Consider the following 26,971-nt stretch of genomic DNA (forward strand, 5'->3'; position numbering starts at 1 on the left):
CAAAGGATTAATCCAAAGATAAACAAATTGTTTAGTTTTGTTTCTGCATCTGATTTTATATACTTTTAGCCAACATATACTTATGAGAGACTTTCACACAGACTTGAAGTATACGTATGTATTTGAACATTTTGATGTTGATCCATGCGAGAGTGCTCAGGTGTGTGACACACATCTAAACCCAGCATTCGAGAGGAGGCTAAGGCAGGAGGACCACGATTTTGAGAATACTCTGGGATAAGTGGTGAGACAGAGTCTCAAAAACCAGAACAACCACCCCCAAAGAAGCATAAATAAATAATAAATAAATAAATAAAACACATTAAATCTTTTAGACTGCTCTGACCTATATAAAAAAATAAAAATATTCTGTTTGTAACTTGTCCCCTTGCATAACATAATTTTGTTTGACACATTAATTCTGAGTCTCTGTCAACCAGATGCATTTGCATTTGAAATATTTTGACAAGAGTGAGAAACCTCTAGTTAGTCATCTCTATCAAATCTAGATGTATCAGTGCAAAACATCTTATGAAGAATAATACTTCTAAAACACCAGCTGCCATTTTCAGTTGATTATTTTAATTTATCCTTCAAACTTCCTATGGTTAAAAAATGAGATCTTAATATTTTTGACATTAAACCCAAATTATATTTAAATGTGCCAATATTTCCATTATAAATATGTTTTATGGCATGTCAATTAGATATATGTGCTTTTTCAAGCAAAAATTAAAAGATCTGGCATAAAAAGCAACTTTGTGACTAACACATTTTTAAAGTAGATCATAAAAAGAAATCAGCATGCTAACTCAGGTGGCTTCAGGCTGACATAAGTGCTGTCCCTTTATATGACTGCATTCACACTTTGAAGGAAGAGATGCCTGGTTTTCAGTCATGTGTCCTGCAGCTGAGCAAAGCTTGTGCTGCCCGTGGTGCAGAAGTATACAGGCTTTAAAAGCTGAAGCTATAAGAGTGAGTAGTCTTGGAAGGCGTCTGGGCCTATTAACACAATGGCATGCACAGATACAACTCTCAAAGATTTCTTTCTGACACAAGACATTAGATCAAGACAGTCAGTCATCTGATGGTTTAAGGATGTGTCCTGACCCTGTGTTCAGACACCCGTACACTGCAGGTGTGTTAGCAACAGAAGACAGAAAATGATGATGACAAGACATGAAAGAGACAGCAAAGACATATGCTGGGCTCAGTGGGCTTGGAGCCTTTCCTGAGAGATTCACAGGGATTTCTAGAAGTCTCATATTTGCATTTTTACCAAAGGGTAACTGAAGAGAGCAGAGTTAGGGGGAGAACAATAAGTTCACCTTAAATAGTAGCAAAGTGTCTGAGGAGATGGTTCAGCTGGTAAAGTACCTCCCATGAAAGTATTAGGACCTGAATCCAATCTATTGCACCTATGTAAAAGCTGGATGTGGAGTGCAAGCACCGGGGAGGTAGGAATGGGCAGATCCCTGAGCCGGCTTATTGGTCAAATTGATGAGCTCTAGGGTCAGGAAGAAACCCTGTCTCAAAATCCAAGGAGGAGGGTCAACAAGAAAACACCTGACATTAACTTTTGGCTTCCATGTGTGTACACATGTATGTGACCCCAGATGTCCATGTGTACACACCCATAAAAACTTACACATACACCGCACACACAAATAAATACAAACATAAGATGATAGAAGCCTGGCTTTATATGGAAGGTATCAAAACAGATGTAGACTGCCCAGCTAAGTTGGCCTTTCTTCATTCCCACCCTTCCCAGAGCACCAGACCTCACAGAACCTCAGGAGAAGGATATGCCCCCCACTTGCCTTTGTAGCCCATAGGTGTGGCTTCATGGGAGCTTCTAGATTAAACAGTTTAGGAGCTACTTTGACATAGCAGTAACGGAAAGCCTCCTGTTGAATTCAGACCCTGTGGTAATAAAGAGGATTCCAATAGATGAATAAGACAAGAAAACGCTGGTGTGTAGTGAGGTGTTTCAGGTCCGTGAGGTAACTATGCCACGTTGCCATGTTAAACACGTAGCAGCTGGGGTTATTGTTGATTTACTTTATGCCCACTTAAGCTTCCTTCATTCTTGTGTTCAATTCTTGGCTGTTTTCCTGGTTTGGTTTGGTTTGGTTTGGTTTGGTTTGGTTTGGTTTGGTTTGGTTTGCTGGGTGAGTGGCTGAAACTGTCTTTACCCGATGGTGTAAGTAGGAGGCCAGGAAAGTGTCATCACACTTCGGGGAGGCCCGGGGTCATGAATAAGGGTATACTCGCCATTTTCACCACTCAGTTTAGAGAAGCGTGGGGAGTGGTTTCATTCTCACCTTCGGGACATGTAAACTCAGAAGAGGACCTGTCAAAAAGAACTTGAAAAGTTAACCGGTTACCCAGGAGTTCTAGGACCAAAGGATGAATGGGTTTCAGAGGGTTTTAGGTTTCAAATCAGTCAAAAATGTCAACAAAGATTTCCTAATTCAGTTATGCTAAAAAATGATCCTGTGTCTGAGGCTTTCCTGGTTATCTTTTAAATTTACAAATGACTCCCTGCCCTGAATATAATGGGATGAGAATCACTCCGCCAGACCTCTGTGATTCAGGGCCTTGTATCTAGCATTCCAACCTTGCGGCTATGGATGCAGACATCTGATGAACACTAGATTGAACATATTGAAAGTCAGATACTTCATAGCTACTTCCTAATGGGCGTGGTCTCATCTTGAGGTGAATAAGAAATTGCAGAGGAAATGGACAACACTAGCCCCTCAGAAAAAAGGCATCAAATTGAAGGCAGTGAGCATCTATGGAAGGCATTGAGTCTCTCCCATGGGGGCATGTCATTTGTTTTCATGAATGTTGTACCCAGGCAAGCAAAAGCTGCTATGTGGCTGTAACATGGGGAAAGTAAAATGAAAAAAAAAATTGCAGAAAAAATATTCAGAAATATGTCACATGTCGGCAGAGAAAGGAGCAATTCAACTTGGACAGAGCAAAAAGGGTTACCTTGGCTACCTCCTAGACTCTAGTCATGTGATGGCCAGGGAGCATGAAGAAAGCATCCAGAAGCTGCCCCATGGGGAAAGAAAAGCGACACCTTTTATATGAGCCAGGTGCCAGGACTTTAGAGACAGTTCATGTAAGGATCCTCAGAGCCTATGTGATTAATAGACTCTGTGTATCTTGTATCCATCAAAACTCTTAGTTAAACATTATCATTCCAAACCATTTCCCCATATTTCAGATATTCCAAAGCATAAGAATTGTCCACTAGTGTAGGAATGGCAGTCTAGTAAATACACACCACATGGAGACATTTCTCTGATTAATGTGTTTTCTTTCTATTTTAAAATGTGTTCAATTTGTATTTTCTCTTTGATTATTACGAGTGTTCAGTAAGATTATATTCAAATTTAATACTGTTTGTATCAGATGTTTTTCTTATTTCACTTCTTTAACTTTAAGAGATCTTTATAGCATGATTGAAGGATAATTGCCAGAAGCATTCATATGTTTAAAGTGTGCACTCCTATAAGCTTACACACACACACACACACATACACACATACACACACACACACACACACACACACACAGGCTCTCCCTGCCCCTGGAGCCGTATCCTTGGTGTGTTTTCTGTCTGACTTACTCTACTTATTTTCACGTTCACCCAGGTACTTACAAGTATTAAGAGTTCTCTCTTTCTCCCTCTCTCCTCTTCCCCTGCCGTGTGTGTGTAAAGAAGGGGAGGCAGAGAGAGAGAGGTCTATGCATGTGCACAGGTATGTAAGGGTCTACTAGTCCATGGATATCCATACAGAGGTCAGAGTTTGATGGTGTTTAGTATCATTTTCCAACCCCATTGTTTGTTTGTTTTTAGATGAAGTCTCTATGTAGCTCGGACTTGGCCTCTATGTAGACTAGGCTGACCTTAAACAGGATATACATTCTGCTTCTGCCTCAGGATATCAGCTTGAATCCATGGTGCTCAGCTACAATGCACGCTATTACTGCAACTTTCTTGTATCTGTTGAGACTTGCTTTGTATACAAATGTGTGGTCAGTTTTGAAGAAAGTTCTAGGAGGGCAGAGAAATGTTGTTTTTAACTTTTACAAGCACCTCTAACCAAGAGCCTACTCTGTCAGCTACCACAAATTCATGAATTATATATATTTTTAAAACAGAAAAATTCTTAATCAAATGAAAGAAATAAATTTAAAAATCTAAGTTTCAACTGGAAAAGCGAGTATTAAACCCACCCTCACTGTCTCAGCATAACATGAGCAACAGCATCAATTTTTAAAGCCATGTAACTTGTTAGGATTGAGAACACACATGATATTCTTATTATAATTAGAACATTGTCCGCAAATATGTGTAGGTTGTGTTCTGTGGCTCAGTATGTCAGCGTTTCTCACAATGTGGTCAACAGCCTTACTTGCCTGGAAGCAATATGGAGCTTGCTAAAAAAGAGAAAAAGTGCATATAGGTTGCTTACTAACCCACAGGAATTTCAGTGTCAAGAAAACTAGACCAGCTTCTCCATAAGTCACCCCACCATGTTGAGCACAGGGAAAGAGAAACTGTTCTTCAAAGGAAACAGAGGAGCCCAGAGAGTATAAATCTTCTGAAGAAAAAGCTGAATTCATACAGTAAGGATTGATTATGTATTTAGAATGTCCCAGTGTGCTGGGTGGTGGTGGCGCACACCCTTAATCCCAGCACTTGGGAGGCAGAGGCAGGTGGATCTCTGTGAGTTCGAGATCAGCCTGGTCTACAAGAGCTAGTTCCAGGACAGGCTCCAAAGCCACAGAGAAACCCTGTCTCAAAAAACCAAAAAAAAAAAAAAAAAAAGAATGTCCCAGTGTGTGATATCAAGAATGTACACATGGACTTAGGGTAGGTAGGAAGTTGAAGAACTTGGCTTCTAGTATCTGTGTGTACAGTCATTTTAGGCTATTGTATTATTTGTTCCTTATAAAATGTAAATAAGTAGAGCATGCTACTTAAAAATGCTCTCTTCAAAGCTAAAAATAGGAACAGATAGGCTCTGGAACAGGGTGCTACATCCCCTGTCAGTCTGACTCATATTACCTTTGAAAGGCTTTAAAGGGAGATGGGTGTAATGCTATCTGATGGTCTTCTACAACATTTGCCCTGTTATCCTGGGGACAGGAAAACACAATGGATATTTGGTGGACAAGGCCACTGTTGCTTGGAGGCAACTGGCATGGGTTCTCCCTGCATTAGCCCCCTGCTGTTGCTCAGACGGCCAAGGACTGCAGAGAAATGTTGCCACGTCCGTGCTGTTCATTATGGGTTCACGACAGCATGCAACAATCTCACCTGCGTGCTTGTTAGATGCGTAGATTCTCAGCCCCACTCGCCTGACAGATTGAAATCAACACTTACATGGGGTTCCCAGAGGAGCCATATGCAGCCAAAGTTGGAGCAACACTAGACTCAAGAGAGCCTGTCCTTTACACAACTCTAGACAAGGTTATGTATCTACACTAAGTGTTCCTTCCATGGCTGGAGATCAGAAATCCACACTCACACATATCAATTTTTTTCCACAAAATTGACTTGAATATATGAAAGTTGACTTATATGTGTACCACTAAATTAAATTCCATATATTTACCAGACTTTTTATATTAAATAATTTTTTAAAAAATTCTAGTTTAAAAGAAGAAAGTGTGATCATTGATTTCTCTAAGTGCTCCTTCACTATTCCATATGATTTTCCAAACCTTCCTATTAGACGAGTCCCATAGACTTTGATTCAGTAAAGTCAACTTTCTTTTTCTGGTGTTATTGACATATTTCTTCATATCTCACAGAAACATTACTTTCTTGTAATGGCCTAGAATTTTTTATGAGCTTGTCCACAATTAGATTATTAATCTTCTTAAATAATTACTCCTCTTTTAAACTCTAATTTTCAGTGCCAAGCTCTCCAGCTACCTCTTAGTAAGAACAAATTCAGACACAACCACTTTCTGCCAGGCAGCTGCTCTTTCCTCTGTTTTTCTGGGTACCACACTACAGCACCCACTACAGTCACATATTGTGCAGGCAATGCACATATGGGTTACTAGCATGGCTTCTCCACTATTCATTATCAGTGCTTTAGGTGGTCTTTTTCTAACCTTTGGAATTTTCATGCACAGAACTGTATGTTGATAGGTGGTTTCCATTTTATTCCAACACTTTGTTGTCATAATGAATGGTTTCAACCTATTTTTTTAAACTGTTGCACTGGATTCTTTTCTATTTTTTCTATATCATTCCACTTTGATATCAAAAAACAGGGAGAAGAAGTATGGATTTTGGGTTGGATGGTAATAAATGACAAGTTCTATCAAGATTCGTGTTTATAACAACCACCCGCACACTATCATACCCTGTTTGTATCTCTAGCTTGTCCTCCCGAGAAGTGTTAATACATCAGATGGCTTTCATCATGTCTTCCACTGAGTTTCTTTCAGGCATTCTTAACTAAAGGGATACATGCTTGATAATTACATGATTACTTATTCCCAGTGCAGTCTGACTTTTCATTCTGTAACAACCTCACCCCATCCCTCAGATTACATGCTAGTACCAAAAGCTTTAGGGTTTTGCCTATGCTTGCCATATCTCTTGCTGTTAGGATAAGCACTGGTTTCTAATTTGTTCCAAAAAATTTATTTAAATTTATCTTAGATATCATCTCTACTTTATTCTAAAGAATATATAACGTGTTACCTTGAACATAACCACACTCACTGTTTACAACTTCTTCTAATAAGGATTCAACATTCTGAGGAATTTGCTAGTGAGTAACTTTTATACACTTTTGCACAAGTCACAAGAGTGGAAGTAAGTGTGCTTCCAGGAACACTCTTGGCATGCCTGTAGTGGAATGCGATGACCAACTAGTGCTGGGCATACACCCAGAAGCAGAGCCGCAGTCAAGAAGCATAGGTATAATTAGTTTTAGTAATTAAGTGATTTTTTTTACTCCGTAATTTCATGCCAAATGAGAGCTCAAATTAGAATTCAGATAAATAATATTGCTTTTTCAGAATTTTAGTTAACTGACTTGATTTTCTCTCTCATTATTATTTAAATTTAAAGACTTCACAATAGATAATTACTTTGGGGACAACTATTTCATGTTTATCTATTCAAACATGATCCATGGCTTTATAGGTTCTTCCCTTGCCTTCCTTCCCTCCTTCCTTCCTTCTTTCCACCCATCTGTCTTTCTAGATGTTGGTAATTGAACCCAGGACCTTGAACATGTTAGTCAAGCAGTCTTCCACTGAACTACACCTCTGGTCCCTACAGAAATTTTTCTTACAGACAGTTTTATGTGCTCTTCAGTTTCCTGTTTATTCTATCCTTCAGAGGACAGAATACAGCCGAGTGCCTTAAGAGCAGGTCTACTTCAGAATGGGGTCTGGCTACAACTTTACTGAAACCAGAAGAAAATACACTACTTACTATTTGGTGTCAAGAATAACCACTTAGCTACTTGAGAGTTCTATTCAGTAACGTGTTGGCTGCATAGGCAAGAAGATCTTAGTTAAATCCACGACACCCATGAGAAAAATATCCTGGGCATGGTGGCACCAAGGAAAGACCTGAAGCTGACTAACCAGCGGAGGCACCTGTGCGAGCCCCAAGTTCTAGTGAGAGACCCTTACTCAAAAAACAAGGTATCTGACTCTGCTAAGGAATGACACTCCCAGTTGACATCTAAGCTGAACATGCATCTTGATGATAAGAACTATCTGGCAAAAAGGATAAAACTGACTTTGAATTAATTTCTGTCATTGTTCTTCATAGAAATACTAATCAAAAAGACAGATTTTGCTCTGACTTCCTAATTACCGTTTGTCTGAAAAATAACAAAAAAAAATTAGTTTAAAGTTTTAGTTCTTGGTTTTAGCTTATGTGATGAGCAGAATAGTCCTCTTACAATTTATTGTCCTTTCTTCCTTCATTTACTTTACTATTTTTTAAAGAATCTTACCCTGTTTGCCAAAGCTAACCTCAAACTTGTCTCAACTTCCAAAGCAACTAGTATTAGAAGGGCCTATCAATGTACCTGGTGTGTGTGTGTGTGTGTGTCTGTGTGTCTGTGTGTGTCTGTGTCTGTGTCACAGGAGAAAGTTTAACTTAAACAAATTGTCTCTGGTGGTTACAAACCGATCACTCCCTGAAGAATGGAGTACAGATGAGCTTTTGTGTTGTAGAAGGTGCCCCATCATTGTGCCCCACCACAGAGCCTCATGACCAGAGCCTATCACTGGGCTCTATCAAGAGTATTTCAGACTAAATGAGTGAATAAAGAAGTAGACAGGAGCCCAGTTATACGGGGGACTTCAAGGCCACCTAAATGTCAACATCACAGCAGGGATGCAATCCTCTTGTGTTTTCAGAGAACAGATCCCAGGGATGAGGGGAATGAAGCAGGTCCACTCAGGAGATTGATGCCCTCTCACTGTATGAGAATAAGGTGATATAAATAGGCTTGAGGGTTGTGTGATTTTCCTGGGGAGATGTGGGAAAAAAGGCTATTACCCCTCCTCCCCCCAACAGTGCACTGATGAGACCAAGAAAGGATTCTACCAAGTCTAAGTTGGTGAACCAGTTTGGTGTTTGCAGTGCATCATCTGAGAGCCCCACCCATCTAGGGCTCTGGGCTCCTTGCAATTGTTTTCCTAACCTTGGGGCAGGGTCTGTGAACTCTGTAACTTCTTGGTCTTTGTGAGACCCTCTTCCCTCTAAGCGTGAGTACTTCAGTGCTGAGGGAACAACAGCCGGAAAGGGTCCCGGAGACACCGAGGCTCCTCTCCCAGAACTGTCTTGTCTTAGATGTGATTTCTCTGGGGGCTTGTGTGGAGCAACTGGGGTGTCTGTGTTACACACCGTGGAGAAAGACACAGACGCATGCGCCTTCTATAACAATACCGACTAACGGTGTAGACAAGAGAAAAGGTAAACACTTTTACAGAAGGAAGAGTCACAACTTTGAGAAAACTTTGGGGGTCCTAATATCACTAAGAGACAAACTTGGGCAAACAGTCTTCATCTTCCTTTCAGCTAGTTCCTAGGATACAACAAGAAATGATTCTCCACTCAATAGTAAGGTCTTTTAAACAGTTTCCACTGCACAGAGGAAAATAACCACAGAGCTAATACTCACTAGCAAGTCTATATTTTAGGAAAGAACTTTAAGTCACAAATTATTCGTTTGATGAATAATTAGAAAACATTAGAATGTTAGGCTTAATCATGAGGAAATTTGATGCTTTCCTTTGACCACCAAATACTTAATGGTTGGTATCTGTATGCTACAATGCATGTTTCAGAATAATCTATCTTTGAAAGAGTCGCGATCAGTCATCACAGAGGTTGGTCTAAGTGTTTCGTTCTTGTCTCGTTCGATCTCCACTACCCTCGTGACACAGGCATACTCTCCACTTTAGAGATTGAGGACTGTAGCTGAGCGTGCAGCTGTGCATCTACAACCACAGCACACAGGAGACTTAGCTGGCAGCGTGCTCCATGTTCAGGGTCAGCCTTGTCTTGTATAATGATTTCCAAGCCAGCCAAAACTATTTAACATGACCCTGTTTCAGAAACAAAAATGAGGGCCTTTAAGATGGCTCATGTGGTAAAGGCTCTTGCCGCCAAGACTAATGACAAGAGTTCAGCCTCAGTTGCCATATTCAAGCTGTGGCATGCATGCACACTCCACTGCCTCCACCAAAAATCAAAAACAAAAACAACAATAAAAGGAAACAAAACAAAATGAAAAGTGTAGAAACAGTAACAAACCAAAAAGAAAAAAATTAGAGATATAGTTGAAGTTCCATTTATACAGAGCAAGATCTGTACTGCAAGCAATACAAATAACTCAGAGAAGCTTAGGAATTGAGGAGAATTTTCATGGGCAGGAAGCTACAGAGCCCTAGGAAGGCGCTGGGAAAGGGACTTGAAAGGCTTCCAGCAGCTTTTCATACCTGTCCTTCCTCCCCTTTCATACCTGACCCATTTTATTATTTCTCTCCTGATTGGCTTTCTCTCATTGTCCACCTGAAGTGGCTGTTTCTATGGGTAATTCAAAATTCTCAAAAGAGAGACTCTGATTGGTCCACTTTAGGTAAGCTATTCACTCCTTGTCCAGTCAACTGTGGAAAAGAGAAGCATGATACTTTACAAAATACTTTTCAACACTGGACAGTGGGAGAGACACACAGAGCATCAAGGCCATTTCTCCTGAGTGGGAATCTGAATCCATGGGATCTGAATCCTTAGACCAAGTGTCAGAGACATTCTCCATCTTCTATTGTGCATGAGCTGGAAGGTTTTAGAGTTTTCATGAGACTGTTGCACAGACAGTATTTTACCTAATATTTTACTTCCAGAATGTTCTAACTTTTTGTTAAGATGACAGATTCTTGCTGACAGCTTTGGCTAGATTTATTATTTTATTTTTTACTAAAGAACTCTTTTATATGACAAGATTCATAAGCTAACTTGGTATAAATTATAAAATATGAAAGGTGATTATAATTTGTATTGAGAATACTCCAAGCCTAGATTTTAATAATAAACCTCTTTCTTTTCTTCCTCCTCCTTCTTCCTCCTCTTTTTGCTCTTTGTGATTCTATGAGACATGCTATTTTATCCTCAACCTAAACTGTAAGAAAAGATACCCCTTCACTCTTTAAATCTATGCTACTCAGTCTTTATTTTGTGTATAAACCTGCTTTCAAAATACTCACTTGTTGCTGTAGGGGTTTCAGACCTCACAGGTTAGATGCTCTTTCACATCCATCACTGTTGGCTACAGACTCAGCTGAAGCCTGCAGATTATCTGTCAATCACACCAAGCTAAGAAAGCTTTGTGTCCCCCAGTAGTGACTAAAAGTGCTAAAGACATCATCAGTCAGAGCTCGGAGCTGGTAGAGCCCCAGAGGAAGGACAATTACCCAGCGTGGCCCTGGGTTTCATTCCCGGCTCTCCAACAGTGAATGAATTCAGTCCACCAGATTGCATTAAAAAAAACTCCATAGGAGGAATGTAGAAATCATTTATTTCTGTTCATTTTAGAAGAAACTACTGAAGGCTTTACAAAAACAAACCACTTCATTAGAGTTGTGTAAACCACTTCTCAGGCAGTGAAGCCAGGGTCTGATGCTCAGTCTCTGTGCTGAGGTTGTGTTTTCAGGGGCTGTTACTTACACATAATAAGGCTGTTCCAGAATCACTGCCAGCTAAGGAAAAAATTCTGGCCTGAAAATATTGGATTCCATGAAAATATGATTTTGTGTTGGAGAGCTGTTCTCCTTCTTAACATCATCATGTTACCACAGCTAGGAATGCTGGGCTGCAGCAGAGTTTTTAATCACAAGTCGAGGAAAATGATGGTGCGGGGAAACCGATCTCATCTGAACTGCAGTCCAGGATGCCTCAAATTTAGTAGGTTTGGGTATTCGGCTCAGGATTTTGTAAGACGATGCCGGTGTGTGTCAGACAGGATCCTCCTGAGCTATGTGTCCATCAACACTAGTCAGTGGTAGCTGTGACCCATGGACGGACAGGTTTTTGTTACTGTTTTAGATAATAAATGACCCAATTCAAGAAAATAAAATCTCAGCCAGCTCTGAAGAAAGCATCACTCCCCACAAGGAGAGACTATTCGGGATGGTCAAAACCTATGCAGAAGGTGCAGGAGAACAAGCTTATAGCTGTCTTTCAGGGGAGGGCACCCTGTCAATTACATTGACCAATCAGGAAGTCAGCAAGCTGAGAAATCCCTCAGAAGTAACGAAGAAGGAAGTTCCATTTCCTATCACCATTTTGCTTCTGTTCTTATCTAGTTTTCAGGAATGTTGGCCTTGTCCTTTCCTCACAGCCTGGCCCTTATGCTAAACCACAGAGCAATACTGACAGCTGCACATGACCTGCCTACACAGTGCGTCTGTCTTTGAGCTTGTGAGGAGTATCCTCTTCCTTAGAAACCTCCAAAATGCCCCCACAAGTGTTATTTTTCACTTTAAAAAACATTGTAAGAACAAACACTTTCACTTTAGTAATTGGCTGCTTCTGGGCCCGGTGCATGAAGGCAGGAGGCCAGCTCATTATTCTGGCCCTCCACTGACCCAAAACAGTTTTCTCCAATAAAAAGCTAGCCACAGATGCTGAACGTAAGATTTACTACCAATAGTGATGGCGTTCCAGGCTTCATGAATAAGCAGCTTTTAGAACTGAGAAAATAGCTTCTGTTTTCCCTCAAACACAGCAATCCTTTTATATACCAAAAGTAAACAGGGCTTGAATTAGCACCTTGGAGTCTTTAGTGTGTCAGAAATATGCATGCATTAGCAGTCCCATCTAAGACTCCTTCTTTCCACCTTTTTTCAGGATCAGTCAGGTTTTATTATTTAAAAAACTAAAATACTCTTGGTGGGATATTCAGGAACTTTGTCATCTGTATTCTCGGCCTGTTGCTGTGGTGTAAGATGTTTCCTTTTGAAAAGTCTTTGGGCACAAATATAAGAGTACAGGTGCGAAACAAAGATTTCACTTGAGGAATCAAATTAATTCTGACTTCCACAAACGTAAGTGGAAACAAATATATGCTAGGCTTAAGAGTAATTGAACATGGGTCAGTGAGATGGCTCAGCAGGTAAAAGTGCTGGCTGCTAAGTCTGATGACCTGAGTTCAATCCCCAGGGTCCACACAGTAGGAGAGAAATGACAACCTCAAGTTGTTCTCTGAGACTCACTTGTGTGCATTACATAGTACATGTGTGAACAATCACACATGCACACACACACACACACACTCTCTATCACACACACACAAAACAAATATAATAAATGCTTTAAAGAGTGACGAAGCACAAAGGCTTGCCCTGATGGACTTGTTTATTCCACTGAGTTACAGTGTGTACTACAATTCCGTTTACCTATAAATAATAGCAAGCAAAATATTTCCAAAGTTTTTGTTAGTGTCTGTAGACCAGCTTTAAATTTGGAATCTCTAAGGAGAAAAATAACTAGCAGAGGATCCTGACACTCCTTTCCCCACAATGAAAACCAGCGTTTAGTGTGATGGCCTGGTCTGTTTGTCCCTTACACAATTTATGAGAAGTAAGCTAAGCCATTGAACTCTAATGGCTTTGAGTGGCAGTGGTTTTACTGGTCCACCTTTTCCTGACTGTAGGAAACCTGACCAGATTTCTGTGAAAATAGATTTCCAAGAATATGTTTCTTAAATGGCCCGGTGCCAGAATGCCCCTGGCATTTCTCGTTTTATTTTTGTAGTCACAGAAGTAAAAGTGGAAAAGCTCATGAAAACTATTGTCTCAGCTGAAGGAGGTAGTGATAGTTGTCTAAGATGTGTGAAGTAGCTATATCATCTGACAGCATCATCGGGGGAAGGTTAGGGGTCAGAGGGCACTGAAGGTGGGCATGTGAGATTCCTTCCTGATGCTGCTTTGCAGAAAGGATGCTGTATTGACAAGAAATCATCCCTCTGCATGAACATACCTCTTGGTCCTTGAGCTACTCCCTCAGTTCCTTTAATATAACTCTCAGAAATCTGTTCAGTGGGCAGTTTGTGAGCTCAAACATTCTCCAAGAGCCTGAATTAAGTAATGTAGCAGTCCATTTTTCATTGCCATAGGAAAATGCCTGACGCTGAATGATTCAGGATGAAAAAAAAGTTGTTTTTTTTTTTTTTTTGCCTCTGTTTTGGAAAGTAAAGTTTAAGATCAGGTTCATTGATTTTGCTTAGAAGAAGACATTGTGGTGCATGCAAGGAGACAGTATGGTGGCACTGGGGCTGGAGTGTGGGAAGGGCTAGTCATGAAGTTTTATAAAAATCCTCTTGCAAGAATTAAGTCCGTGAGGGCTGGGTATTCCTTGTGAGAGTATCACAGTCAATGACTTCTCACTGGCCCACTTCTTAACATCCCCAAGCTTCTAGAAAATGTACTTCTACAGAACAAATCACATTATGGACACAGCAAGTAACATCAGTCCATTGTCTTATGCAGAGTTAGTGCAAGGCCCCTCTTAACTTATTCATTCATTGTAACACCTGATTCTGTGTTAAACCCTCGGTACAGTTTGTGCGCCACTGTACTTTATGTGAGTCAGGTTAGGGCCTGGAGATTGAAAGAACACACAAAGAGACCAGGGTCATTCAAAAGGAGATCAGCCGAATGCCGTTTATTCAGACTTGGGGAAGTCCTTAAGTATCTAGCTGCTGCACAAGGACCCCTGCCCAGGCAGGTAGAAATTACCATATTAACAATGGAGTCAAAGTCCTGCAGCTAATCACCAGGCAGGGCAAGGAGAGCATAGAAACAAACAGGATGCTTAGTTAGCTGACCAGAAACTGTACCTGCAAATGCACGCCAGGAACAAGGGCAGACCCGGGCCCTACAGGTCCCCCTTTTATATAAAATATATGACTAGGCCTGTCTTGGGTGGCATTGGATGTCAGGCAATACCCCTTACCCGTCATGGGAAAGCATCCAGGTCAAAACACATTTCCTGTCTTAGGTTGGGGCAGCCCCCCAAAAACCTTTCCCGTCATTGGCTCACTAGTCATCCATCACCGAGTTCAGCCAGATTAGTGCTGAAAGATTCTCTGGGTCAATAGCTAAGAGGACTTGCCACATGGCAACATTGACCTGAGCTTGCCTTAGGCTCTGGCGTGATGCTCCAGCACATATAAGCATTCCTTAGGAGACTGTGCCTGCTCAGTCCTCAATAAGTCTGCCCAAAATGGAGCCCTTTAAGTAAGGTCTCAGTGCTGGTGAAAGGAACCCTGGTATAGCTAACTAGAATAATCTCAAGAGCCAATTTGTAAATTGTATATCCCAGAGTCTGTGAATATTAGTGTAATATATAGCAGTGGTCTTTAACCACAACCAAGAGCAAAATTAACTGCAATATTCATTTGCAAATTTAGCTCAATTTGAATGGCCAAGGCATTTGCAACCTGCCCTGAGAGGGTATCCTTTGTGCTAGCAGGAAGCAACTGACTGACAAATGAAAAATCCAGCAGCTCTAGCTGCTCTGGCAGCAACAGCAATGGCTGCCAATATCATGAGATGGGTAGATGGGTAGAGGAACAATCCTTGGCCCTCGGACCACCACAGCCAGCTCCTCAGGAATCCCGCAACTCTTCAGTTGACAAGCCAGAATCTCCTTGATCTCTTGGCTCTGTCCTGTCTTCAGGCTTCTGGACAGGAAAATCCATGTCACGCACCAGCCGCTCAGGTACCCATAGGGGATTGTCAGCATCCTGCGGGAAAACACAAACATCCCCTCTTCCCCACACCAGTACAGGATCTGGACCATACCAGGTGCCGTCTGCTAGATTCTTCCGTTTGACGTGAGGCATCCCGGAAGAATCTGGCCGCCAGTGCTGGTCAGCAGCAGTATGAGATTGAGCATCAACAGTCAAAAATTTAAAATGTATAAAATAAAAGACAAATGGTCTCTGGGGGTGGAACTATATTCCCCCTTTTTTGTTTTATGCAAATAGGCTTTGAGCGTACCATATGCTCGCTCCACTATAGCTTGTCCTTGAGGATTATAAGTGTTGTTCCTTTTGGAGACAAGGCCGCACTTGGGCAGAAGGATCATTGGACTACAATTCCCAGAAGCAAAAGAGACTACAGCATCCCACTGGACTACAAATCCCAGCTCAATGGAAAGAAACGCATGCACAGGACATTTTCTCCCAGACGCACCTGGATCCCCCCCCTTAAAAAACGGGGACGCCATAATTCGCCCCTTTTCGTCTCTTGACCTTCGTCCCTCACCTGTTGTAACCCCCCCATTAAAGTTTACCCACGTGGGACCCGTGCGTCTCGTGTTTCCTTTCCAACCTTGCAGAAAAAACAACAATAAGGTATTCTCATTTTATGAGAAATTGAAAACTCAGAGCAAAATTTAGCAAAGCCAGTGCTAGTATAGGCTGGTCCATTATCAGTTTTTACAGTTTTAGGAACTCCCATGTAGGCAAAAGCCTAGAGACAATGACTTCTAACATCCCATAATCTTTCTCCTGTATGAGCTGAGGCAAAAATGAGATGAGAATATGTGTCCACGGTTACGTGAACATATTGCATGCGCCCAAAAGAAGGAACATGGGTGACATCCATTTGCCATAAATGATTAGGAGCAAGCCCATGAGGATTAACTCCCAAATGGGGAACAGTTAAAAGTTCTATACACAGAGAGCACTTTTTAACAATATCAGTGGCTTGCTCTCAAGATATCTTAAAATGAAATCTTAAAGACCTAGCATTGAGATGAAAACGATTATGAGCTTTTTCTGCAGCTTCATAAGATTCCTGACTCACTGCATAAATTTGAAGAGTAAGCTGATCGGCCAATGCATTCCCTTCGCTCAAAGGACCAGGGAGGTCAGTATGAGCCCGCAAATGCCCTACGTAAATGGGAACAGATCGGGCCCAAAGCAAAGTTTGAATAGCCAATAACTGCATCTGGACTCGAGATACAGAGGCAATATATAAGCTGCAGTTTCCAAAGGTGCAAGAATTTTGCTTATATACTGACTGTCAGTAAAAAGGTTAAATGGAATATCAGCATATTTCTCTAGGGCCATCTGGACAGCAACCAATTCAGCCACCTGAGCAGAGTTAGCATTAACAGGCTGAATATCAAAATCAGGAGGGGAGGCTACCACAGCTCTCCCCCTGGAAGATCCATCAGTAAACACATTTCGTGCCCCTGCCAGAGGCTGCAAAGAAATAACTTTAGGGAAACATACCGGATGATTTTTAAAAAATGTGACTAGCTTATAAGAAGGATAATGATTATCGAACTTGCAGGGATTAGTGCATAAAAACAAGGTCCAATCTTCAGCAAAATTTTGCAACCAAGTTATTTCTGCCTGGGTATAAGGTGTAATAACCTTATCAGGTAACATTCCAAAAGTTTGCAAACTAAGCTTATACCCTTTCTGAATAACACGTAGCACAGCTGATGGATATGAGATAACAATTTTTACAGGTGACAAATGTTCATGTACCCACAGGATGGGTCCTTGCTGCCAAAAAAACTCCAGTAGGACTATGCAAACCAGAAAAACAAGGCACTGAAGACACAGAGGGTAGACTTGGGGACAAACTCAGCTAGAGGCTGTTTTCAAGGTTAGAGACATTCGGATTATCAGATCTGACTTTTCCTCTCACGAGAGCAGGCTAGCTGCTGATCCTGAGAATCTTTCAAGCAAACAGGACGTTCTCCCGGGAGCCTGCTAGCTGCGGGTTCTGAGGAGGGGGTCTGTAGGGTCTTTCATCCACATCATACATGATGCCTCCAGTGCCTATATTTCATGTTTCTGATCTTCTGTTGAGGCTCAGCCGTGCCTATGCTTATTCCCTTCTGCTGCCCCTCTGTGGTTTCCTAGGCCTTATTTTCTCTGTGGTAGTGATGTCATTGGTAAGCTCCATAAACCAGACAATTCTGTCAGTCTGTCCCTCCTGCAGTCCCAGAAAGAAATTCAGCAGTTGCCATGAGCAGAATACTGCCTATATTTGTTTACAGAAGCACTGAGCTATTTCCCCATTTGTCCCTACCACACAATGTAAATCCTATCATGTAAATGTAAAGACACAATAAATGGATCTGAAAAAGGATAGACATTTACAATAGTTTTCTTCTGTGTAGCCACATAAGCCACAGACTTGAAACTGTTTATTTGAACTTTTCAACAATAGAAGTTTCTATAGTGTACTTTATTCTCAACTCTCTACTTTATGTGCTGCTAGAGAAGTTAAATTTCTATCAGTTTATCCTCTGGAAAAGTAAGGTGATAAATGTGACCGATCATTGTGATGTCTGCCGATTGCCAGGTGCTAATGGCTTTAAACTGCTGGTGACTTTTAGGGACACCACAAACTGGCCACAATGTCACAGTCTTCTGCAGTTGTAGCTGGCAGCAAGAGCACAAGCTGTAAATTTAGAAAGTGTTACTCCAAGCTTGAGAATGTGCCACAAAGTCACCTCCAAATATGCCGTGTAGTGGGAATCTGGGTGACTAAACTACCCTGTAGTGTGTATTTTGTAGTATATGAAAACTTCAAAAAGCATGGCAGAGCCAACTGAAAGCCAATTAGCTGGGCTGAGGTAAAGTATTCCCCATAGGTTCCACCTGTCCCTGCCAAGTTGGCCAGCCATGTTATGTGATGCGTTCTCTTTATACTTTGGGGAAACGATTTCTAAAACAAGTTTTACCCCTTATTCCTTTAATGATCGCTAGGATAACTTTCTTGACCTCTGTTTCTGTCAGAGTAAACAGGTATGCTGAAACAGAGATGTTGGATTTGTATGTTGAGCACTTTGACACCAATCTAGCCTCTAGGATGAGGGGCAAAGGATAAGGTTTGCACTGCAAAAGGACCCTACCAAAACACACTAAGTCCTTGGACCTATGTGTTAAGCAATACAGCATAAGGGGGAAAACCTTATGCTTGTCACAGACATTCTGGTAATTTATGGTGTATGTTAATAATTTATTATCTCCATTGCTTCTACCATTCAGAATGAGCAGAACAAGATATCAAATGTGTTCTGAGTGATCATGGAAAAGTTCTGTATCAAAGCCATTGAATCAAATGGGACATCAGAGCCACCTGTGTATCCACGCTTTCTGTGACACTGCCCACAGCAGCAAGGTTCACTCACCCTCAGAGCCCTTGCGTGGGTGAGTGGGTAAAGATAACATGGCATGCATTTACAGCAGTATTATTGAGTCATTTTTAAAAGGTCATGCAATTAGCAGGAAAATGGATGGAACTGGAATCTCCATGTTCAGTTGAAATAAGCTGGATTTACAAATATTACATGTTGTTGTCATCTGTGGAATCTAAAAAGACTGAAAAGTAAAAGAAAAATGATTAACTGAGAAGGGGACCACTGTGGGTGTGCATGTAGATGATGGAGGGATACATATGATCAAAGTGCTTCAATTGCATAGGTGAAAACAGCACTGTTGAATTCACTATTGCCTGCAATCACTTGTATTTCACAGTGTACACTTTTCTGTAGACAAAAAATCAAAACACTACACACACGGGAAAAGGACTATTTAGAAAATCTGCCACAATTATTTAGAAAAAACGTTTTAGGTGGGCATAGATGTATGTCTTTATGAGGGGAAGAGAAACTGAGCTGTGTGTGGTTAGAAACCAGACTATGAGACAGAGGACAAGTGATAGCATGTGTCAGCATGAGGACCCAGTCGAGGAAGCACCCTGCAGGGTCAGCCTTGGAATTATTCTCATTGGATAATTTATAGGAATTTGAAACAGAGCATGCACCATGATATTACACCTGTGTATTTCAAATAGCTGTGAGAAATATCAAGCCAGAGAGACAAGAAGCTATTAAGCCCAGGTAAAAGAATGACTGGTAAGATCCACTGTACATCAGAGAAAAATGATTCAAGTATATTAAAAAATGATTGTAAATTGCAATTAGAAAGAGATCCAGAGGAATAGTTTTTAAACTACTTTCTCACAGTTTGCTAGAGATGCAGAGGCTAGACTTTTATCTGCACTTCAATGATGTTATAGTTGACTTAGCCCCACAGGATGCAAAGATTTAGGATTTAATGATGCACCACCATGTCTAGAGGCATAGACTGGTGAACTCTAGGGAGGTTCTAGTACCCTAGACTTCACATATCATGCAAAATCGGTAGGTGTATGCTCTCTCTCTCTCTCTCTCTCTCTCTCTCTCTCTCTCTCTCTCTCTGTGTGTGTGTGTGTGTGTGTGTGTATACCAAAAGTTGGGGTGTACAAAAGCCCAGAGGCCTTGCTGAGTGGAATCATGGAGCTGTCACCTGGGAGTTCAGCACTGAGTCAGAGCATTATCTCCCAAGGCCGAGTTGCAGGAAGGAACACCAGCGGTGACAACCAGGTTTTTTGAGACAGGGTTTCTCTGTCTCAAAACTTTGGAGCTTGTCCTGGCATTAGCTCTGTAGATCAGGCTGGCCTTGAACTCACAAAGATAAGCCCACCTCTGCCTCCCAAGCACTAGGGCTATAGGTGTGCACCACCAGTGCCCAGATGAACTTTGTTCCAATAGAAAGAGCAAGTCAGTTCTGTGATGCTGATGAAGAAAAGTTGTGTCTTTCCAACTTCATGTTTTATTTTTTCTATATTAATCTGCTTCTGAAAACCAAAATTAGATCCAAATAAGATTAGGAAAGTGATTTAACTAAAACATTTTGCCTCTTCTTCAGTTCTTTGATTTTGTTTCTTCCAAAGAGTATCTCTCCTACTTCCTCACTGGTTTTGACTTTCTTTTAATAACATGCTAAGATGGGCTGGAGAGATGGCTCAGAGGTTAAGAGCACCGACTGCTCCTCCAGAGGTCCTGAGTTCAATTCCCAGCAACCACATGGTGGCTCACAGCCATCTAGAATGAGATCTGGTGCCCTCTTCTGGCATGCAAGCATACATGGAAGGAATGTTGTATACATAATAAATAAATAAATAAATAAATAAATAAATAAGTCTAAAAAAAAACTTAAAAAAAATAACATGCTAAGATGTTTTAGAGATAAATAAAGCAAATGTCACATTAAAAATCACACTGATTGTCACATAGAGTCCTTTGTGGGAGTTAGTATCCCTTTTCATATGTGCACAATGAGAGATGCCTTCAAATTTTCCTAGTTAGTAGGGAATTAACTTTACAGTTTTATATTTAATTTTTGTGAATTCTTAGAGCAGTGCTGTAAACACACAGAATCCTTTGGTGCAAAAATTCCTGAAGTAAGGTAATTATTGTGTAACAAACAAAGAATTTATCCTGTTACCTTCAAAATAATTCTGTTAAATTTGCAGCTGTAAATCTTTGTCTGAGTTGAGTCAAGATGTTATTTCCGGGTTTTAATGCTTTTTAAGAAGGCAAAGCTATAGGCAGACAATACCCCAACTTGCTGTCCCTCGGCTGCAAGCTTATCTGTGGCTGACTTACAGAGACCATTTACTCCCACTTTCTGAATATTTTTCCCAAGGTCCATTCTCGGCGCCTAGATCCCGGTTTCCTAAAACCAGAGATCATATACTGCCATTCCTTCTGACTGCTGCAAACCCTGTCTTGTTTGCTCAGGTTAGGCACTGGGGATTAACCCCAGGGCCTACTGATGCTGCATGCAGGCTCTCCAACAGAGCTACAGCCCTGCCTCTACATCTTCACGCATTTCCTAATGTGCTAGCATGCCCCCACATCCACTATGGAACCCACAATATCAAAGAATTGACACCTACGAAGAGCACTCAGCCAACCACGATCTGGCTTTCATTTCCAAAATTCAGACTGCTCTGTCAATGTTATCTAACATTTCCAAATGTCCAGATCCCAGGGATTCTTCCCAAGACCCTTAACCTCTGCAAGGATGCCATAATGTTGACTCCATTCTTCCCTTAAATTGTTGTGCTTCCTTAATGACCCATTCCATGGCCTTTGGGTCCAATTACTGCCTCTTGAATGGCACTTTACTTTCCCAGGTCTCACTTCTTCCTAGCTAGTCCATTTATTAGAACTTCAAAAAAACTATTTAATTGAGAAAATAATTTATTATCTATGTTTGTGAGGTATAACGTAAGTTTTGACACACACGCATATACATATATTGTAGAAATGTTGAAAACTGACTAACCAGTTGTGGTAACTTAAATACAAATGGCCACCATGGGGTTGTATATTTGTACGCTCTATCCCTAGTTAGTGGAACTGTTTGGAAGGAATAAGGAGATCTAGCCTTCCCAGTTAGCTCTCTGCCTCTTGTCTGGGCATCAGAATGTAGCTCTCAGCTTCTGCTGCCATGCTCTGCATCATAATGACCATGAACTGACCCTCTGAAACTGTAATGAGGCCCCAGGTAAATACTTTCTCTTTCAAGTAACTTTGATCATGATATCTCTTCACAGCAATAGAACAGAAACTAAAATACCATCAAATCTGTCCTCATATTATTATTATTATTATTATTTAATAGTGTTTTTTAAATTTTATTTTTCAAGACAGGGTTTCTTTGTGTTGCTATGACTGCCCTGGAACTCACTCTGTAGACCAGTCTGGCCTGGAATTCACAGAGATCCACCTGCCTCTGTCTCCCGAGTGCTGGGATTAAAGGTGTGTGCCACCACATCCAGCTCCCATCTTATTTTTATAATTAAATCTACTTAACTACATTTTCTTAACTACAATATAGCTAAGTATACTAAGATATTTTGAATAGACATTAACTGTAGTCTCTGGGCTGTTTGAGCACTGTCTAACTAGAACTTTAGTCATTTTGTTCAGTATATTGTTTTCTGTATCCCACACTCACCCCACCAGTCTTTGAGAATCACAATTCTCTCTGCCTCTGTGTATTGGCTTATTTTATACTCCACATACAAATGGAATCATGTACTTGACTATCCGTGTCTGTTTTTTTCACTTAACATGATATTTTCCTGATCCATCCATAGTGACATAAATTTTAGGACTCCCTTATCTTAAAGGCTGAGTAGTATTCCATCATATGTGCCTCCTGTCTTTGCCAGTTCGTCCTTTGATAGACACTTAAGGTGGTTCTATGTATTTAGTCCTGTGAACAAGCTTCCATGGGCCTGGGAGTACAGGTGTCTCCCTTTGATTCTGCTATCTTTGGACATGTGCCTGGAAGTGAGGTCGCTTGAAAACCAGCCAGTTCTATTTCTAATTAGGGGGTACCTTCCTATTCCTTTCGATAACAGAAGGGCTCCGCTTCACTGCCTCCTTCGGAGCGATCTGTCATCTCTGCCTGCAGGCATTCTGGCAAAGGTAAAATGTTGCATTTTTGGGATGCTGCTTGCATTTCTCTGATGACTTTGGAACATTTTCATTTCCCTCTCCTTTTGAAAGGGTTTACTCTTATTTTGTCTATTTTTACATTGGATTGTCTACTGTTTTACTGATTTGAGTCTCTCATACATTTTTATTATTAACCCTATATCAGACACATTATTCAGAGGTACTATCTCTCAATGTGTAGCTGTCTGTCTTTTTCATGGATTGCTTCCTTGATTATTCATACAGAAACTTCTGGTGTTGAGGAAATCCCATCTGCCCACTTCAGCTTTGCTTGCCTGAGCTTCTGGGTTTGTTTAATAAACAAAGCAACAAACAAACCAAACAGACCAGTGTCAGTTTCCCCATGCTTTTTTGCAGTTGTGTTACAGGTTCAGTACTTACATTTGTAACTCTTAAAAGTTGGCTATTTGTTGGATCTTCTCTGATTGTTAGTTGTTCATGCTACTCATTTTCAGAAGGTGGTTTTTAGCTCCTGCAACTTTTACTGAGTGGTTTGAGTCTTTAGGGTTTTCTGTGTAAGGTTTGGAACTCCTCTTGCTAGCGTGACTAATTCCCACCATGAAAACAACAAACAAATCAGAACAGAAACATCCTTATAAGGTTATTGTGTATGTCTTGGGGTTACTGTTGCTATGATAAAACACCACGGCTACAAGCAAGCTGGGGACGAAAGTGTTTCTTTCCACATTGTAGTCTATTGCTGAAGGAAGTCAGGACAGCATCTCAAGCAGGGCCGGAACCTCGAGGCAGGAGCTGATGCAGAGACCATAGAAGGGTGTTACCTACTTGATTGCTCACATGGGTTGTCAGCCTGCTTTCCTTTAGAACCCAGGACCACCAGCCCAGGGGCAATACCACCTGCAATGGTCTGAGCTCTCCCACATCAATCACTAATTAAGAAAATGCTCCACAGGCTTACCTACAGCTTGGAGTCATGTTCTTATTTGAGGCTTTCTCCTCTCTGATGACTCCATCTTGTGTCAAGTTGACATAAAACTAGCTGGAACAGTGTGCAAAGTCAAAATGAATAAATAAAAGAAATATATATATATATATATATTGTAGCAAACTCAATAGCAGGCACAATGACACATTAACTGTAATATTGGAACTCAGAAAGCTAAGGCAGGAGGATCATGAATGCAAGGCAAACCTGGGATATATAATAAGATCTTGCCTCAAAAAACAACCAACCAACCAAACGAACAAACAAACAAAAAAGCAACAACTTCCAGGATGAGTATTAGTTGAGTAATTCTCTGAAAGTCCTTTCACCATTCTTTTTCTTTTTTTCTGGAAAAAAAAAAAACTCCTATATAATATATTCTGATCATGGTTTCCTCTCCCCCAACTCCTCCCAGATCCTCCTCATCTCCCCACCAACCAACTCCATGCCTCTTTTTTCCTTTCTCTCTCTAGAAAATAAAAGGCAAATAAATGAACACCCCAGAATTAAAAAAAGAAACACACACACACACCCCACAGACAAAAAAATCTACAAAAACACAAAATCAGAAAACATACTACATAAACGAAAGATCAATAAGACAAAAATTCCCTATGAAAGCAATGAGACAAAAGTCTACAAAATTGAATTTGTTTTGTATTGGACATCTGCTGCCAGGCACGAAGCCTGATGAGTGTGGTTAATGCACCCAGTGAGCCTGTCACCATTCCTAAGGCAGGCGTTCATTTCAGAATCTCTTTTATTACTCTGCCTTCTGTGCTTGAAAGGAGGAAAGCCCCTCCTGCATTCTGATGTGTTTTCTCTAGGCTTTACCTCTAAACTTAGCGCCGGATCTTCTTTGCATGCTAAGGCTTGGCCTAATCAACAGGTTCAGGCAGGTGGGTATCATAGCTCAGACCACACCCGTGGAGCACATGAGAAGAGGTCAGACTTGGGGTATGTTTTCAAAGTAGACCCAACAGGTTTTGTTCATGGCTTAAGTGAAGGCTATAACACAAAGAGAGGAGTCAAAAATATTCCACAATTTCCAGTCCAAACAACTGGGGAAATGAATTGGCTTCAGTGCAAATAAGGAAGCCATGGGATGTCAGAGTTTGTGTAGAAGAGTAGAGGCTTTAGTCTCGTCCATGTGAAATTGGAGGTGACATTTTTTTTGTATCTTAGTAAAGATGTCAAGCAGTCAAAGAAGTATCTAAGAATTGAGTTTAATATTGGAAACTTAAACTTTGAAGGAGTCACATTATGATGTTTCATACACACACACACCATCTCAAACATATTTAAATAGTCTCACGAGATTGATCTTAAAAAGGACACAGAAAACCACATAGACATTCAAAGTCTAACCCAGGTGCAGTGCGGCCAGTATACCTGTAGTAGCATCAGGACATGTTAGTTTGTGTCTGTGGAAACCTGTGGGACGTTCTACATAAAGCAGTAAATTAACTTCCTGAATCTAATCAGAATTTCTGCTGAAGTCTATAAGTGTTAGATCCAAGGAACCTAACAAATAAAGCTGAAGCTAAACAAAGATCTGGACCAATAGGGGAAGGCTGATTCGGAGGGCTGCTGAATCGGAGGGCTGCGAAGGAAACAAGAACAAAAGGAACAGAGAAACAAGCATGCTGAGCTGATGTTCAGATTGCCGAGTGGCCACTGTCTAGCAGACCCAAGGAATCCAAACAAACTAATCAACAGCGGGCAGTAGAAACAGTGTACAGCAGGGATGCCTAGGAGCACATAGGAACTAAAAGTGCTTGGTGTCTCCAGGAGGACAGAGGGTGTGGGCTGAGTTATAACCCTACCCCAATGAGCAGCTGACTAGAGAGAGGAAAACAGCAATTACTGGCAGTAGGGACTGTGTGCTACGTGTGGAAACTAAGACATGCCACACCCGTGGAAGGGGAAGATGAACCTCCAGCCAGCATTCATGAATCGGCTAGCAAGTAAAAGCTGCATTCCAACTGCCATCAAGTTAATGACTACCTGAAGAACACAAATGAGGAGCTCCAGAACCCTAGATCACTCTGGAGCAGAGCAGAAAGCCAACAAGCCCAAATATAAGCGCAGAGTTTCAGTCATGCAGTGAATGTGACAGAGACTGAAGTGGATGGAAATAAGCAGAGCATGACAGAGGGAAGAGAAAGTTCAGTTGTTAGCATCCTTAGTATGAGCAAAAGCCATTGTCTCTATGAAGCTAGAAAAAGCTTCTGTTTTTGCTAAAAAAAAAAATTCAGGACACAAAATAATAATCAGAGCTGAAGAATAAAGTTTAAGAAGCTGTCTCCCAAAAGTACAGCAAAATTATAAAGGCGTAAGTAGGAAAGGAAAGGAACACGGAACAAGTGCAGAGAGCAAAGGAGCCAGTGTCAGTGCACCACAGAGACTGAGATGGGCAGGGACTCGGAAAATCCTGGAGAACTTTGGGAGGCGGCACACATCTGGAGGAAGAAGATCACTGGGATTATGTTCTTGGGTATTGTGTCTCATTCAAACCCTTAGTCTGTCTTCCTCCTATCCACCATAAATTAAGACATGTCTGTCCTATGCTTCCTTCACCATAATGATCAGCCTTGACCATGGTCCAGAAGCAACAGAGCCAAAGACTATGGACTAAAAAGTCAACCAAAAATCATTCTCTTTACATTGTGGTGCTGGCATTTTGCCCCAGCAACAAAAGTCCAATACGATAATGACATTTTAGAACACAGGTACAAAGAAAATCGAATGATTCTATAACATTCAATGGAGACAGTGACATTACAGTGAAACCAAAAGAACAAAAAACAACTTCACAGCAATGGAACTGGCATTGAAACAAGAAGATACCAAGTGTCGCCTGTATTTAAAATCCCAACCCTTACCTATTGTTTAAACTCCTGTTTCCCATCCCAGAGAGATCAGTTCATTACTACTGTGTACTTCACACCTCTATTCACCAATGAAACATCCTTGGGACTACGGACCAACTTAGAGGAAACTAACTTGAATAAGAATTTAATAGTCTATTTTTTATCAATATAAAGATTGCTAAGTTTGGCATTTCAATTACTTTACAGGACATTATTGTCTTAATTTTCAATATAATTAGACTTACA

At 40.9% G+C, this 26,971-nt stretch overlaps 1 protein-coding gene across 2 annotated transcripts in view; it reads left to right on the forward strand.

The window, feature by feature from the left end:
* Window positions 1–26,971, forward strand: part of LOC130885799 (outer dynein arm-docking complex subunit 2) — a 170,453-nt gene that overhangs the window by 133,589 nt on the left and 9,893 nt on the right. The gene's annotated exons all lie outside the window — the stretch shown is intronic.

Source organism: Chionomys nivalis, chromosome 13 (genome assembly GCF_950005125.1).
Source record: "Chionomys nivalis chromosome 13, mChiNiv1.1, whole genome shotgun sequence".
NCBI lineage: Eukaryota > Metazoa > Chordata > Mammalia > Rodentia > Cricetidae > Chionomys > Chionomys nivalis.